Source organism: Chlamydotis macqueenii, chromosome 12 (assembly GCF_036417535.1).
Source record: "Chlamydotis macqueenii isolate bChlMac1 chromosome 12, bChlMac1.mat, whole genome shotgun sequence".
NCBI lineage: Eukaryota > Metazoa > Chordata > Aves > Otidiformes > Otididae > Chlamydotis > Chlamydotis macqueenii.
The window spans coordinates 1,462,066-1,476,256 of NC_141567.1; the positions used below are offsets into that span (position 1 = coordinate 1,462,066).

The window sequence follows — 14,191 nt, forward strand, 5'->3', positions numbered from 1 at the left end:
CAACACATTACTGTGCTCACTGGCCGTCACTTGTTTATGAGCCTACTGCATATGAAGGCGACACGGTCCGGTTTTGGTCACGGTGATGCCAAGTACGTGGACCCTGCTCCCTCTGCTCCACTTTCCCTCAGCAAAGCTGATTCCAGTCCTTGTCTTGAAACAATCTGGAAATCCTCAAACCGTTACTGGTCTCCTGCTGCAATGATGGTACCTGTCAAAACGCAAACCTGGGCTTTTCCTCATCCTGTTGTCTTCTACTCTGCACAGAGGATGGAAATCCCTAAAAGGTACAGGTACAGGCTAGCAACAGAGGGCTGACTTTAGGATTACCCCACTAAAAGGAACTAAAGCTGGACAGTAAACTACAACTCACTGAGAACTGATTTGTCAAGAGGAAGGATGCCCTGGAAAACAATGGCATCTTGCAAGGGATTGCCAAAAAAAGAAACTGTGAAATTATATATATATAAAAAAAAATAAATCACTGCAACGAGGTGGACTTGCCTCTATCAAAACCCTCAATAAAATATTAAGGACCTGACTCACCTGAACAGAGGGATTGCCAAGGAAATCAGAGGATGGCAACATTAAGGATCTCAAGAGCATTTTCTCCCCAATTTCAACACTTTAACCGTTGATCAAAAACAATGGCTTTCTGTGCATGTGATCAACTGCAACCAGGCTGTGAATCTGCGGGTTCCCACCCTCAGCCAGGCCTCCAGTCAGCTGCAGGGGGATTCTGTCAAAACAGGATTAGGTCACAAGAAGAGGTGGCCAGAACTGAGTAAAGCAGATGGTTCTTGACAGGGGGAACAATACATGTGTGTATCTAATCAATCTTAAGGGGAGTGCCTACACTTTTTAATTAAACCACTTAACGAGCTTGATGTACAGGATTCAGCAACACAACCTTTTGGCAGGAATCTAAAGCATACCCCTTTAGAAAACAAAAAGGCAAAATATGCTCTCTGTAGGTACTTCTGCACTCCTGTCCCTCCTTTATTGTGGACTTTATGTGGAGTTGAGCTGTTTCTGCAGAGTACAACATTGCTCTATGATTATAAAGTGAATTTGTGATAGAAGCAGCCCTTTGTAGGAAAAAAAAACAAAAACAAACCAACCCATTCAAGTAGTATCACACTTTGCTCAAATTAATTTCCTACTCCTAGCTTTAAGATCCACTCATATTTCCCTTGCATCCAGCACATTGTGAGTATTTACAGAAGGAAAGCTGGAATGAGCTGAAGATTAAATCAAGGGGAAGATATTTTGCTGGTGTCTGTGAACAGCAGAAGTTAGCGAGCCACTGTCCTCATTTCAGAGGAACAAGAAGCCAGTACTCACTTCAGTACTCACCCCTAGCTGGTAACTAATGTAGCAGAACTCCTAAATTTTACCTCACAGAATAAAAAACAAAGTAAACACCATCGTATTGTCCTTGTACGAATACTTTTCCTGGTACTTACCTTTAGTAACTTGCGTGCAGAGATGCACCTTCAAATATATATGACTATGTATATCAAAGTGTTTTAGAAGTTCACAGACATGCTAATTAATTAATTTGACTTCTCATTTGTATAATCACTCATCATGAACTTGTGTGTGAATTAGATATATGCCCAGTAGAACAAGTACAGCGCATCTGCACCCACAAAGGCTTGATTTGCATGGATGGCCATTGCGAAGGAGCAGACACATTTGGCTCCCAGCCGTGCGTACCCACCCATGCTCCTTCAAGCCCTTCTGCACTTTCAGAATTTGATCCTGTACCTATTTCCTCACATTTCTTCGTAAGGACACACTCTCATTCATGCCAGATGGCATTCCTGTGTTTTCTGATGCCTGTAGTAAGACACTCCATAACTGTCAACTGATTTTTTTTTTTTTAATCTGTTTTCACACAAATTAATTTGAGTTTCAAATGCCTGACTGACCTGTGGAACTGCCTCAGAAAAAAAAAAAACCAAAAAAACAGAAGGTGGCCACATAATTTCCACACACAAAAACAATATTTGAAAATGCAGCTCTACTTGTTTTGCCCATACTGCAGTGATTTCTAGAACTCTCAACTACCACGAGGACTTAAAACATTAATAAACCACAAACGTCCATTTCCTATGGCTTTCCACTCATAGGGCTGAGATAGGAAAGCAAATATTTAAGGAATAACGACAGAAAGAGTACATTTTTAAGATTGCTGTAAAAACAGCAGAAGTAGATGTAAGAAAATAAACAAGGTTATATCATTTTGTATTTTCAAGAAAGCAGCTATTCATAAAATATGGAAGAAGGAAGAATGTATTTTATTCCTCTCCTCATGGGGCTTTTAAATATACACAACATATCGCAAGCGCTGGGAATTTTCAAAAAGAATAACGCAGCACATAAGCAGTAAAAACATTCAGAGCCCCCGAGTATTTCCCGAGCTCATCTCCAAGCACACATTCCAGCGTAGATCTGCGCTTTGAGCTTCATTCAGAAGACACAGAGAATGCTGAGGCACTTTGTACGGCTATTATCTGAAAAGTCTGACCTCGCAACAAATGACACTATAGAAGAAAGCTAAATTATCAAAACTTTATTTCAGCATTGTATGCTCGACGGGGTGTTTTGCATATCTGACTAAGCAGCCAATTTGCTGCTAGGTAAGCAAAGAATTTCTGATCCTGTTTGTACAACGCTGAACTCTAGCACACAAGAGGGTGAACTGTGAATATCCCGTGAAGCTCATTTGATTAGATCACTCACTATTTTTGCAGCAGCATTTCTGTAAAGCACTTCCATTTACCCAAATATAAGTTTAGCTTAAAGAGAAATGGGAATACACAATCCATAGGAAGAGAAAACAAACATATAGGGCCTAGATAGTCTGTTTTCTTTTTGAAGTGAAGCCTTCTTAGGCTTAGCAGATGACAAATCCTTTTGGTATATTCAATATTTAATATCTACCATGTAGTCCTAGGTTTTGTTTTTGTCATATTTAAAAGAAAATAAAGTAACATGTCATTTCTGAAACTTCTCAAGGCCTGGAATAGTAGTACTGCTCCTATGGATAGTGATCAATAACAAGAGATCTTTCCTCTCTTTTTCTACCCATCTTTTCTGTCCCCTCTGACAATATTTTCAGCCTGAAAATCATTGCAAGATTTTGCTGGGTCCAGTATGGGCAGTTTGCTGCTCACCGCCTGCAGCACTCTGGGACTGTGTGGACGGGAAGGATGGATGTTCAGCTACTTGGTCTGTAGCCTCACTCTTCAAAAACACCTCAGATATACTTACGCCTCTGTATGTTGTCTCTAAGGTTCAAGGTTCAGCAATGAAACCTGGATCCCTTGCATTCTAAGCAACACCCAGGACGAAACAGATCAGAAAACCGAGTAAAAATCTAATTATTCTTGTTAGCAACGAACAAGTCCAGAAAAGAACAGCTAAGGCTATCTTTGTAACAGATCTCATAAAGCATACAGGCAGTTCACAAAAATGAAGCATGGATAGAATTCCTTCCTCTACATAGCTAAAGGATAAAAATCAGAGAAGCAATGCTAGCTGATCTAACAGATACTGCGACTAGAAGGATAGAGGCAAAAAAATTAGATGGCTTATATCCACCAGAAACTACTGAATAGCCCCAGCATCTTCTCCAGTTGTTTCCCGTTGAAGGCCATGCAACTTCCTCATGCTGATCACACTTCCCTCTACGAATAATTTTTCATTGACATATTGACCATCCAGACTGAGACTCTATTGAAGAAAAAATCTGCAGCTACTTATTATTACTGGCACTTCAATCACATGGATACTGGATGGAAAGAATGAGCTAAGTAAAGAATCCAACGGTTGCAGAAAAATTACAATGTGAACATCAGTCAAGAGCGGTTCTTTATTTTGACAGCAGCACAGATCCTCCTTCATGAGGATCAAAGACAAATACAAGCCAGGTCTCAGCTAGGGTACAGCACCCAGCTTTGGAATGTTGTGCCTTAAAGAAAGAGGTGTACCTAATACAGGTTATCCACAGAAAGTCAGTAAGAATGATCAGATGTTCAGCAAACAACCTGCAAGGAAGGGCTGAAGAAACAGAGGAGGCTGGTCTGACAAGAAGACCACAAAGTCTGTAAGTACTTTAAAGTGCTTTTAAAAAAATAAAAAGGAAATACCTTTTTTTTCCCTCCTGTTTATGGCCCATATGAGAAGAAATGGACTTACACTGCAGCCAGGAAGATTCAGGTTAGACGTTATGATTAGCAAGGATGGCAAGGTACTGGAGCAAATTGCCAAGGAGCAGAAATTTCAGTGTTACTTACCTCCAAGGGCAGCCCAGATAAACATCTGTTCGGAAGAAAGTTACGTGTAGCTGATCCTGCCCTGGGAAGCTGGACTAGACAGCGTTCCATACTTACAGGTCAATGTTTGAGTTTTACAAGGGCACGTAGTGATAGGATAAGGGGTAATAGCTCTAAGCGGAGAGAGGGTAGATCTAGATTAGATACAAGGAAGAAATTCTTTACCGTCAGGATGCTGAGGCCCTGGCCCAGGCGGCCCACAGAAAACACTGGCACTTACCTCGTTTTCCAGGGGACTGTTTTCACTCACAATTTTATGAAAGGCTGAGGCACCACGTAAACCTCAAGTAGTAAAATGGGGCGTATATCAGTAAACTTTAAAATGCATTGCATCTATCTGGAGGGCTGGGAACGAGACAATCACATCATCATTTCTATATTCCTACACAATTAAAGCAAAATCTTTTGTTCAGATCACAGAGCTCAGCTGTGTCCATTGAATCGCTCTGATTGAACTAATTGAATTTCAGTTGCTCAAGTCTGGGTTTGAACAGTTTTGTATGACATTCAAAAGACTGAAGACTTCCTTTATAAATGGAAGCGTGTGTGGGGAGGGAAAACAAATTATTTGGCTGTTACCCAGAAAATAACAAGCGTGTAATGTATTTCACTGGAGCAGCAGACCGAGTTTTATCTTTCGGTAGAGGCCTCCATTTACTGGGCTGGTGCAGGAAGCACTTTGTGTGTTTTAGGGTCCTCCTTCCTTGAGGAAGGAGGTAGGGACCCTCACTCTGCAGACTACTGAAGTAAAACTGAAGGTTACTCACACAACTCCTCCTTCACCCCTATAGCTACTACCATATTAGCAGACACAAAACGTACTCCAATTACAGCCTTACAGGACAGAGCGCACGGGCTACTCGTACAACTCCTGCTTTTGCTGCCCAGAAACTCCCTACCTACCTGGAAGGAAAACACCACAATGTGGCCACAAGAAGATTAGGATTCTCAATTATTTCCAGAAAAAAGGGTTATTTAATTAAATTTTAATTAAATGCCAGGCTAGATCTCACGGCTGATGTCCATTCTTTATTCTCACTACAGAAGTGGAACTGTAAGTGGCTTACGAGCCAAAACCAAAGCGCTCATGAAGCCAATGGCAACAATTCCATTAACTCTACGAGCCAGGCCACCACATCCCGTGTGCACTCAACCTCCCATTCCACACCAATTCATTATACTTATTCCGGTACATCACTTCCCCTTCAAAGGCATCAATGGCACAGGCACATAAGAATCCTGCTTTGTTACTTTCTAGAAAGGCCCATCTACTTTATCTTTAAAATTAATTTGATTTTTATAATAACTCCTGCGCTATGGAATTTTCTTCCTTCTCCCTTCATTCTGTCTCTGAATAAAGCATCCACGTATTCCAGCACAAGTCAAGTCTTCAATTTCTTAATTTAACTTTTCCTTTTCTTCCTGTGTCTTAAAAGTAGCTGCATTAATTTTCACAACTGGGCATAAAAAAGTGGTAGAAGACACACTACACACTTGCAAACCAGCCTGCATGTCCAAGGAGCACCAAGTCCTTCTGGGTGACCAGGAAGCGTAACTACTGTCAGGATCTGTAAGTGCTGATCTGTCCAGGTTCCCCACACAACGTACACATCACTCAATTTACCCATCTATAAAAAGGACACAAGTCTCCCTCCTAGTTTGTACATCTCGTGGATATTATTCATAGTTCCGGATGAGTCTATGATTCTCCACAGTTATCAATCCACCAGCTGGCTTTGTCTCTGGCTCAGTGAGTTTTTGAACCGTTACAAGAATTGCAAAACCCTCTTTCAGAGTGCTGGCTAAACCAGGAGTTTCATATCCCATTGCCACCTGACTTTGGAGTTTAACAATGGATTTATGTAATTGGGCAAAATTGTGATGTAGGTACAATGAAGCACACTTTCACATTAGGCAGAAAAATTAACAAGTCACAAAGAAAAGCAGAGAAACCAAAGAATTATTAAACTCTATTTGTTAACCTACTTTGGAGACTGAAGACTTAATTGTTGAGGAAAAACACTCTGGGATGAGCTGATCTCCTTTGACACCACCCGAAATTGCAGTTTTCATTTTAGAACTAGAACTATTTTCGTTTCACTGGCTTTAAAAGGATTTTTTTTTTCTTTTTTAAAGAATCAGTTTTTAGCTTGCTTTCCGTATTGGAAAGAAGCTCAAAGATGGCACAGAAAAAGGATTCAATTACAATTTTCAGGTTTGGGGTTTTCATTGTTAAAAAAAAATAACCACAACCTTTGGGCAAAAATAAATTTTGTAGAGAATCTTAAATTTAATGGCATTTTCAAAAACGCCGTGTGATTCTCACTCCATAAACTGACAGCCACCTGTGGCGAAGAAAATCTGCAATATGACTGCCATTAAAAAGGTCACTTTATTAAGGCTGAGCCCCAGTGCATACATGTACGTGCCAGACACATAAGCTACAAAACAGTATTACTTACTATTGCTCTGTTCGCAGTCAGGAGGCGCTTGGGAGGAGTGCAGGGAGTCTCTTCTTGCCCTACAGCAGAATTCAGTCCTGTAACAGGATTACTGTAGGACTCATGCCTTGCCTGAACTTAAGTCTGTAGAAATCACACCATAGTGGTCAGCAGGGGCAACAATCAGGGATGCTTATAGAACATTTTCATGACATAACCAACAGTCTTGTGCTGACTTTGTACACTGGAACTTCCAATTCCCTCTCTCCCTCTTCTCTGAATCAAGCCACAAAAGCCTTTACTCAAGAATGCCAAACAAGCTGTAAGAGGCAAGTTCTTAAAAAGCAGGAGGTGGAGAAGACAAAAGTGAAGCAGTAGGCAGACGAGGGGCTGAGAAGAGCAAGCCTGGCGATTCTTTTAAGAAGGTAAGGAAGCCTGGACGAAGTTAGGAAGGTTGCGTGTATGTATGCACGTATTCAGAACAGCTAGAGAGGAAGCTAAGAATAATTATTTCTACTGCAGAGATTATATTTTACGATCTACTCAGATGTTGGGGCTAGGTAGTTAAATAGACTGCTCCGACTATATTTGAGTTCCTGAATTCCAGACCCATCTTTGACACTAGACTGATGCATGGACCTTTGGCAATTCACTTTTAACTATTTTAAATGGAAACTGCACTTATTGAGTGCTAGAAAATTGAGTTTTGATTACATGTTTTGAGAGGAAACAATGTCTTTGGGCCAGTATTTCAGAAGTCTCCCACACCCCAGTAAAAGACTCTCTCATTTGCATCAGAAATTTGTATTAAAAGGAAGCCTGGCTCTAGCAGAACATTCCTTATTCCTCGTCCCCCCAAATGTTTCAACAGCTCCTCACTCCAAATTCCATTTCGGATAAAAGCTGAAATGTTATGTTCCACACAATTGGAAACAAATCTTAATAAATGAGAAGTCTAACCTACAGTTTAAGGAACAGCAAATAGAAAGTATTGTCACAGAGAGAAGTAGAAAAGTCCTGTTTATTACAATACTGAAACAAACGTATTTATTACTGAAATAAAACCTTGTGTAATGGAAGTGCAAAAATAGAAGGTATATTTAAGGGTTGGGTTTTTTTCTTGCCCGAATTCAACAGGTTTTACTCATTGTCAGAGTAATTCAGTCCCTCTGAATCCCTGCCCTTCCACTATTATTTACAGAAAACACAAACCAAAATCTGACCACCTCCAATTCCAAAATTTTGGCCCAGCCTAAACGCTTTAGGAAATCCCGTGAAGCTTTGGTGTCAGTTTGAAACCTAGCAGAAACAGCTCCATCCACCTACACTGCTCTGAAGTGGAACAAGGTATTACACTTCTGCTGCTCCCATCTTTATCACTGATACGGCAACCAAGAGAGCACTGGACATGACAGGTTTTTTTAGTACTGGCAGAAGTTACTGCGCCAGCTGCGCTGGTAATTACGCTAGTAACTATGTCCCATGAATCACATTCCTCTTGCTGTCTCCTGCCCAAGAACTGTCCTCACTTTCACCTTCGCTACTTAAACTGTCAGACTTAAAAGCTCCCACATCCACTACAGCAAGTTTCATACAATACGCTCTTTCTACAGCAGGTGCTTCTTATTATGAGTGGAAGAAAAGAAATGCACTCCGTTCTTCTGAAGTCCTTCTGCTAAATTAAAACCTAGTCATTCTGTGAAGTATAAAAACTACAAGTACATTTCCTTTTTCCCCCCTTGAAAAGAGCAGAAGTGATCAAATACTCCCAAAAGTTTTCTTAATGTCCTAGTGGAACAACAAGGCCGCAGTACTGTCAACTACATTCACACTGCTGGCGTGCAGGCCTTGTAAAAACCTGACATCATGTTCTTGTTCCTTTAAGTTACTCAGCAAAATTGCTGTATTGAAAAAAAAAAACCAACAAAAAAAAACCCCAAACAAACAAACAAAAAAACCCCACAAACAAAAAACCCACACCTATTTATCCCAACACATGCAAATTTGACAATAACCTCCAAATTTTCTATTTTAATTAGAGTTCTCCAAAAGTCTCAGCACCTTCAGGAACAGCTAAATCAGCCCCGTAAACTCTATTCAATAAACTTAATTCTACACAGTTTCACTTTGTCACCACCACTGTATTTTCCACCTTAGTTACAAAAATACATTAATAAATTTTTTTAGCTTTGAATTTTGGTATGGAACCTTCTTAAAAACTCTTTTGTACTAAAAATTGTCATTTTTCTTTCCTACCTCTGTGTGTTTTATTCTGCCACACCACAGCTGAGTCTATCAGCTTTTTAAGAGGAATTTTATCAGGAGTTCTGCAAGAATCTCTAAAGTTCTTTTCCTACTCCTGCGTTGACTCGCTCACAGATTTGTGACAGGCTTAAAAAATAAAATAAAATAACATTAAATTAAAAATGCTGATTTCCCACTCTCCCTCCCGTCACATGTCTAACAAGTTACTGTATTTTGATTCTCTACAAACTACTCAGGAAAGCTGCACAGTCTGCTCATTTGACTTCAAAGTTATGATGTTTCTTCAATTTAGGATTTTTTAACTTTCATGCTATATACTTATTTTTCCCCTCAGATTATCCTGAAGGTCTACCTAGTAATTAAGCTAATCCATTTTTTTTGTCTCACAATGTCCAATTCATGAGGTTTTACAAAAGTTCTGAGGCTGATCATAGACAGAACAGCTTGTAAAAGCAAGACCAACAGCAGTAAGAATGGCTGAATATTCAGTTAGAAAAGTAGCAGCATGTATTATAAGCCACTGGAACTAACTGAACAATTATTTTTCATTTGTTAAATCTTATACAGTAAAATGAAGTATCAAAGCCATTAAAAAGCACTTATTTGTAACAACGTCATCCTATCATTATAGTAAAATAATTAACGCTTCAGAAAAAAAAATACAAATAAATTTGTCAGTTTACATGAGGAATTGACTGTTATCTAAAGAATGCTGAACGATAAACTTAATGAGTACTCTTCAGCATCCTTTTCACAAAGGAGACAACACACAGTGCATCTCCTGGTTAAAAAACAAACACTCTCTCCAAAAATAATCTAAACCCTGTCCTAAAAGCACATCAATTAAAACAACCAGTTTCAGCAGGAAGTAAAAACACACATTTGACACATAGAAACTGGGAGGGGAGCGGCATACTGCAAAAAGGCTTGCAGAAAACTATTTACAATATTTTTTTTAATGAGGTACAAATTATGGAAGGTTTAGGGCTGTATATATTGATCAGTCTATACCCACAGACCAGCAAAAATGTGTGAAACTTAATTTCTTCCCTTGTTTCATTAATTATTAATTTCTAGGCTGCACTGGTATGCATGATATTGTGCAAATAGAGGGAAATACCATCCTACACTCAACTCTGGGGAAAAAAAAAAGCCAGTTTTGAGACATACCAAGTATCCACCTCTTCTTTCCTAGTTTGCTAACTTAAAAGCAATGGGAAGCAGCTGTCTTAACAACCTCTCTTTATTTCTTATCTGAGCTTCCCAGTTGAGTATTAATCTCCTACCTGACACACTGCTCCAAAATAGAATATTGTGACACAAATGTGGAGTATTTACAAGCAATTAATGCAGAAGCCAATGGGAATCACTCACAAGCCAGAGCAATTCTACACCGGTCTCAGAAGCAAGCACTGAAAACCGTATTGTTTTGCACTTGCCCCACTCCCTCAAAGGGCTGATTACATTTAAAAAAAATGAGCAAATAATAGCAGACAAGAACCCTTCCGGGTTTAGACTCACCAGTTTACACCTTGCTAACGACCACTGGGAGAGATTTAAGCAACCGAACAACAGACAGAAGGCACAGCACCAACGTCCAAGCCTCTTAAATGGTAGTAAGCCCCAGAGCTTGTTCATCCAGCGTCTCAAGTTCTTCTTTCTTTTTCCATTCTGCCTACAGTACTCCCCTATTGATTTTAAGGGTCTCAAAGGGTAAATGTGCATTGTCAGAAAATTTATATAGCTTCCCAATGCTCTTTTTTATCCCTTTACCCCAGAATTCCTGGGTATCAGGAATCAATACTGTTCTAAACTGCCCTTAATGACCAACACCCTAACTATGCTAGGGGGCAGGAAGTTAAGGGAGGGTAAAGGGCCAACTTAAGAACAGAATTTTCTCTTTCCAGTTATCATATCCACATACACAGAAATGACTGAGGAAGATTTTACACAAAACATGAAGGAATGCATTGTCTAGCTGCAGCAGGGACAAACAAGATACCAGCAGATCTACAAAGGAGTATTGTAAGCCACAAAAAACAGCCAGCAGCTCTTTGCAGCAAATGCTCAGCTACCCAGCAATTTTACAGACATACAACACAGTGGGACTTCACACATGATGTTTCTGCTTAATGTATAGGAGCCCTTCATAGGAAACTTGTGTTAATGTAATGCTGCAGTATTAATGCTAAAAAAAATAAAAATAAAAATAAAGAAAGGAAAGAAAACAAACACAGAGAATCATTCATAAAAAAAACAGAACTGTGGATGAAATCACCTAATTGGTCAAACTGCAGTTACATTCAATAGTTTTTAAGGCTAGGTCAGAAAATAGCTGAAAGATTCTTATTATCTTTCATTAGAAGTGCATTAAAACCTAACTCGGGCTCAGCAATAACTAAAAAATTTCTACAGCGAGTGTTTTCAGTATTTTAGGTTTTGGTCCAGGCTTCTCACATATGATCAGCTTCAACATGCAAACCTACATTTAGGATTTCCTTTTCATATAGTTAACACCAGATTACTTTGAGCAATTAAGAAATTGGACAAATATATGAACCACATAAAAAAAAAAAAATCAGACATTAACTGTAGCAATTACAGCGATTACTCACAATATCAACTTCTTTGTACTTGAGCTTTAAAAACCAGAACATACAGATAAGAACAGAGAGTATTTTGATCTTCCAGCTGGAGACTGACCAGGGATCCTACAGAGCACCCTCCCAGAATCGTAAGGCTCAGACCACTTTTGCCGTTCCACTCCGTTAAGGGCTCCAACAAGACAGGGTCCGTGCACTGTCAAGTATGTAGTAGCTCTAATCAATGACATCCATAACAGACAGCTGACAGCTTTATTCATAGAAATACACCGTAAAAATTCCCCAGCTAAGACTTAGTATTGCTTCATCAAAATGTAACAGTTTCTTCCTCTACTACAAAGAGAACAAAACCAGATCCTTAATTTAAATGGCATATTCATATCCATTTTTAAAGCAAACTTACTTCTATTTCATATCCCAAAGGTCTTAGTCAGTCCAGTGACCAGATTTTTTTTGTTGTTGTTGCCATTTGTTTAAGAAAAGCTGCACTCTGCAAAGACGTTATTTAATATTTATTTACCGTTGTGACAGGACACTTAAATACTTGGCCTGTGGAACACTTGCATTCATTTTAGTTCTCCAAACAGTTCTCAAGATGTCTCAAACCCTTGCAATAAACAAGAACAGGGCAGAGGGGAAAACAACAGTTGTAAACATTTAATTTTGGTTTTGAACTTTGAATAAGTTTTCTCCAATAGTCTGGAGGGGGGCATTTTATACAACTTCTATACAAATTAGAACACACAACACATTCTCACTTCTGAGAAAGCAAAAGAAAAATAAGAAGTCTCTCTGGATTCTCAGAAACTTTTTTTTTAAAAAACATGACGTGGGTTTTATTAATACTTATAGGCACTTTGTTTCCATGATAAAAAGTTCCTTTCCAAAGGTCTTCACCTGTGCCATGAAAACAAATTCCAGACCAAACCTTCCTTTGTGAAGCCTCAGCTCAGGGGCCACCTTTGTTCACACCTGTAAAGGAGAATTTAGAACAGAGCTAAAATAAAATTCACCCTAATCCAGAAGTCCTAAACGCTTTGTTAAGTTTATATTCTAAAACTACTGCAGTAACTTCTATTACGTTGCAATCAGTTCACAGAACAAGAAATAAAATGACTCGCCCATGCTGCAGATAAAACTGAAATCCAATGGGCTCTAACAGCTAAATCGTAACAATGCCCTAAACCATCACAAAAATAGGAACCTGTTGCAGAATACTAGTGGTCCTGTGCCGTAAGTTACACTTTTTACCTTAAGCTGGAGCCAGCTCGACCTTTCTCCCAGCTCACGTACTCTCAACAGAACTTGTGCTTAGTTGTCAACTGCATTCATTACAGTTTATCCACAGACGAGGCAGGTAAAAGAAGTATCTCCATCCTGCACTGCAAAATATTTTGACAAGACAGTTTTCCAGCAACTCTCATCTTTTCGTTGATACTGAATATCAAACATTTCCCAGAACGCTTCGGTATTTTTACAGCCCAGTCATTTTCAACCACCTGAGGTAAAGGCAAGGTTAGCAAGTCCACCCAAACTCCAGTGACTGCAGGAAGGGACAAGCTGGAATCTCAGCAAGCGAATGAAGCACGTTTTACCTATTACCTCAGCCCAATGAAACGGTGCACTATGTTTGATGATAAAACCAGTCACAAGTCCACAGAGACAAGCGTGGGGTTTCGCCAGGGCCCGAATGCTAGTGGATCCAACACCTGACGCAGACAGCAAGCCCTGCCAGGGCATATTTGGCACCGCGTTTCAGAAGTCTGGCTGGCAAAAGGCAGGGAATATACCTCCCGTTGGCACCGCGGGCCCTGCCCCACCGCCTCACCCAACAACCGGAGGTGAGTAACAGCAAGAGCGGGCTTCCGAGGGGCTGCAAGGCTTCTGCCGACACATTCGGAGCACCTACAAGCTTCCCAGAGAGGGAATCGACCCACCCGGGATTTTACGGCCCAACAAACGCCTGCGCGCCCTCCCTCTCTCTGCCCAGAGCCCCCTCACCCGAAGCGGGGGGATCCCGACGGTAACAGCCCGCGCTGACCAACCGGCCCCTACCTACCCCTTACGCGCTCTTCCCGCCGCGGCGGACATGGCTCAGGGCGGGCAGGGCCCGGCCGAGCCGGAGCGGCCTCGCCTTTCCCCTCACGGGAGATCAGCGCGGCGCCCGCCCCTCCCTCCCCGCCCGCCGCCGCCTGCTTCCCGCCTCCCGCCCCCCCGCGCGCCATTCCTCGCGCTCCGCCGCCGCGCTCCGCACCTTTCCCTCCCTCCTAGCTGCTCGCCCCTACGCCCGGGCGGCTCCGGCTCTACCGCCGCCGCCACCGCCGCCGTTCCCCGCCCCACGCCTCAGCGCCTCCCCTAAGGATCCGGCAGGCGGGGTGGGGGTGGACGGTGGGGGCGGGAGAAGGCAAAGCGCACCCCCATCCCCACCGCGGAGGAGCCGCCGCCGCTCCTTCCCCATCAGCCACCAGCACGGAATGATCCTCCGCTCCCCGTCGGGCTGTCCCCCTGGCCGGTTTCGCCGCTCCCCCATTGGCTTCCA

At 41.3% G+C, this 14,191-nt stretch overlaps 1 long non-coding RNA gene across 2 annotated transcripts; it reads right to left on the reverse strand.

The window, feature by feature from the left end:
* Positions 1-510: 510 nt before the first annotated feature.
* LOC147599200 (uncharacterized) lies at positions 511-14,111 on the reverse strand. Of its 2 annotated transcripts, none has more exons than XR_015259852.1 (4): positions 13,907-14,111; positions 12,904-13,029; positions 11,665-12,624; positions 511-739 (listed from the first exon to the last, which is right to left on the reverse strand). It is a non-coding gene; the product is annotated as an uncharacterized LOC147599200 (long non-coding RNA). The 2 variants fall into 2 exon arrangements; XR_015259851.1 differs by having other exon boundaries at positions 12,904-13,034.
* Between the last annotated feature and the right edge of the window lie 80 nt (positions 14,112-14,191).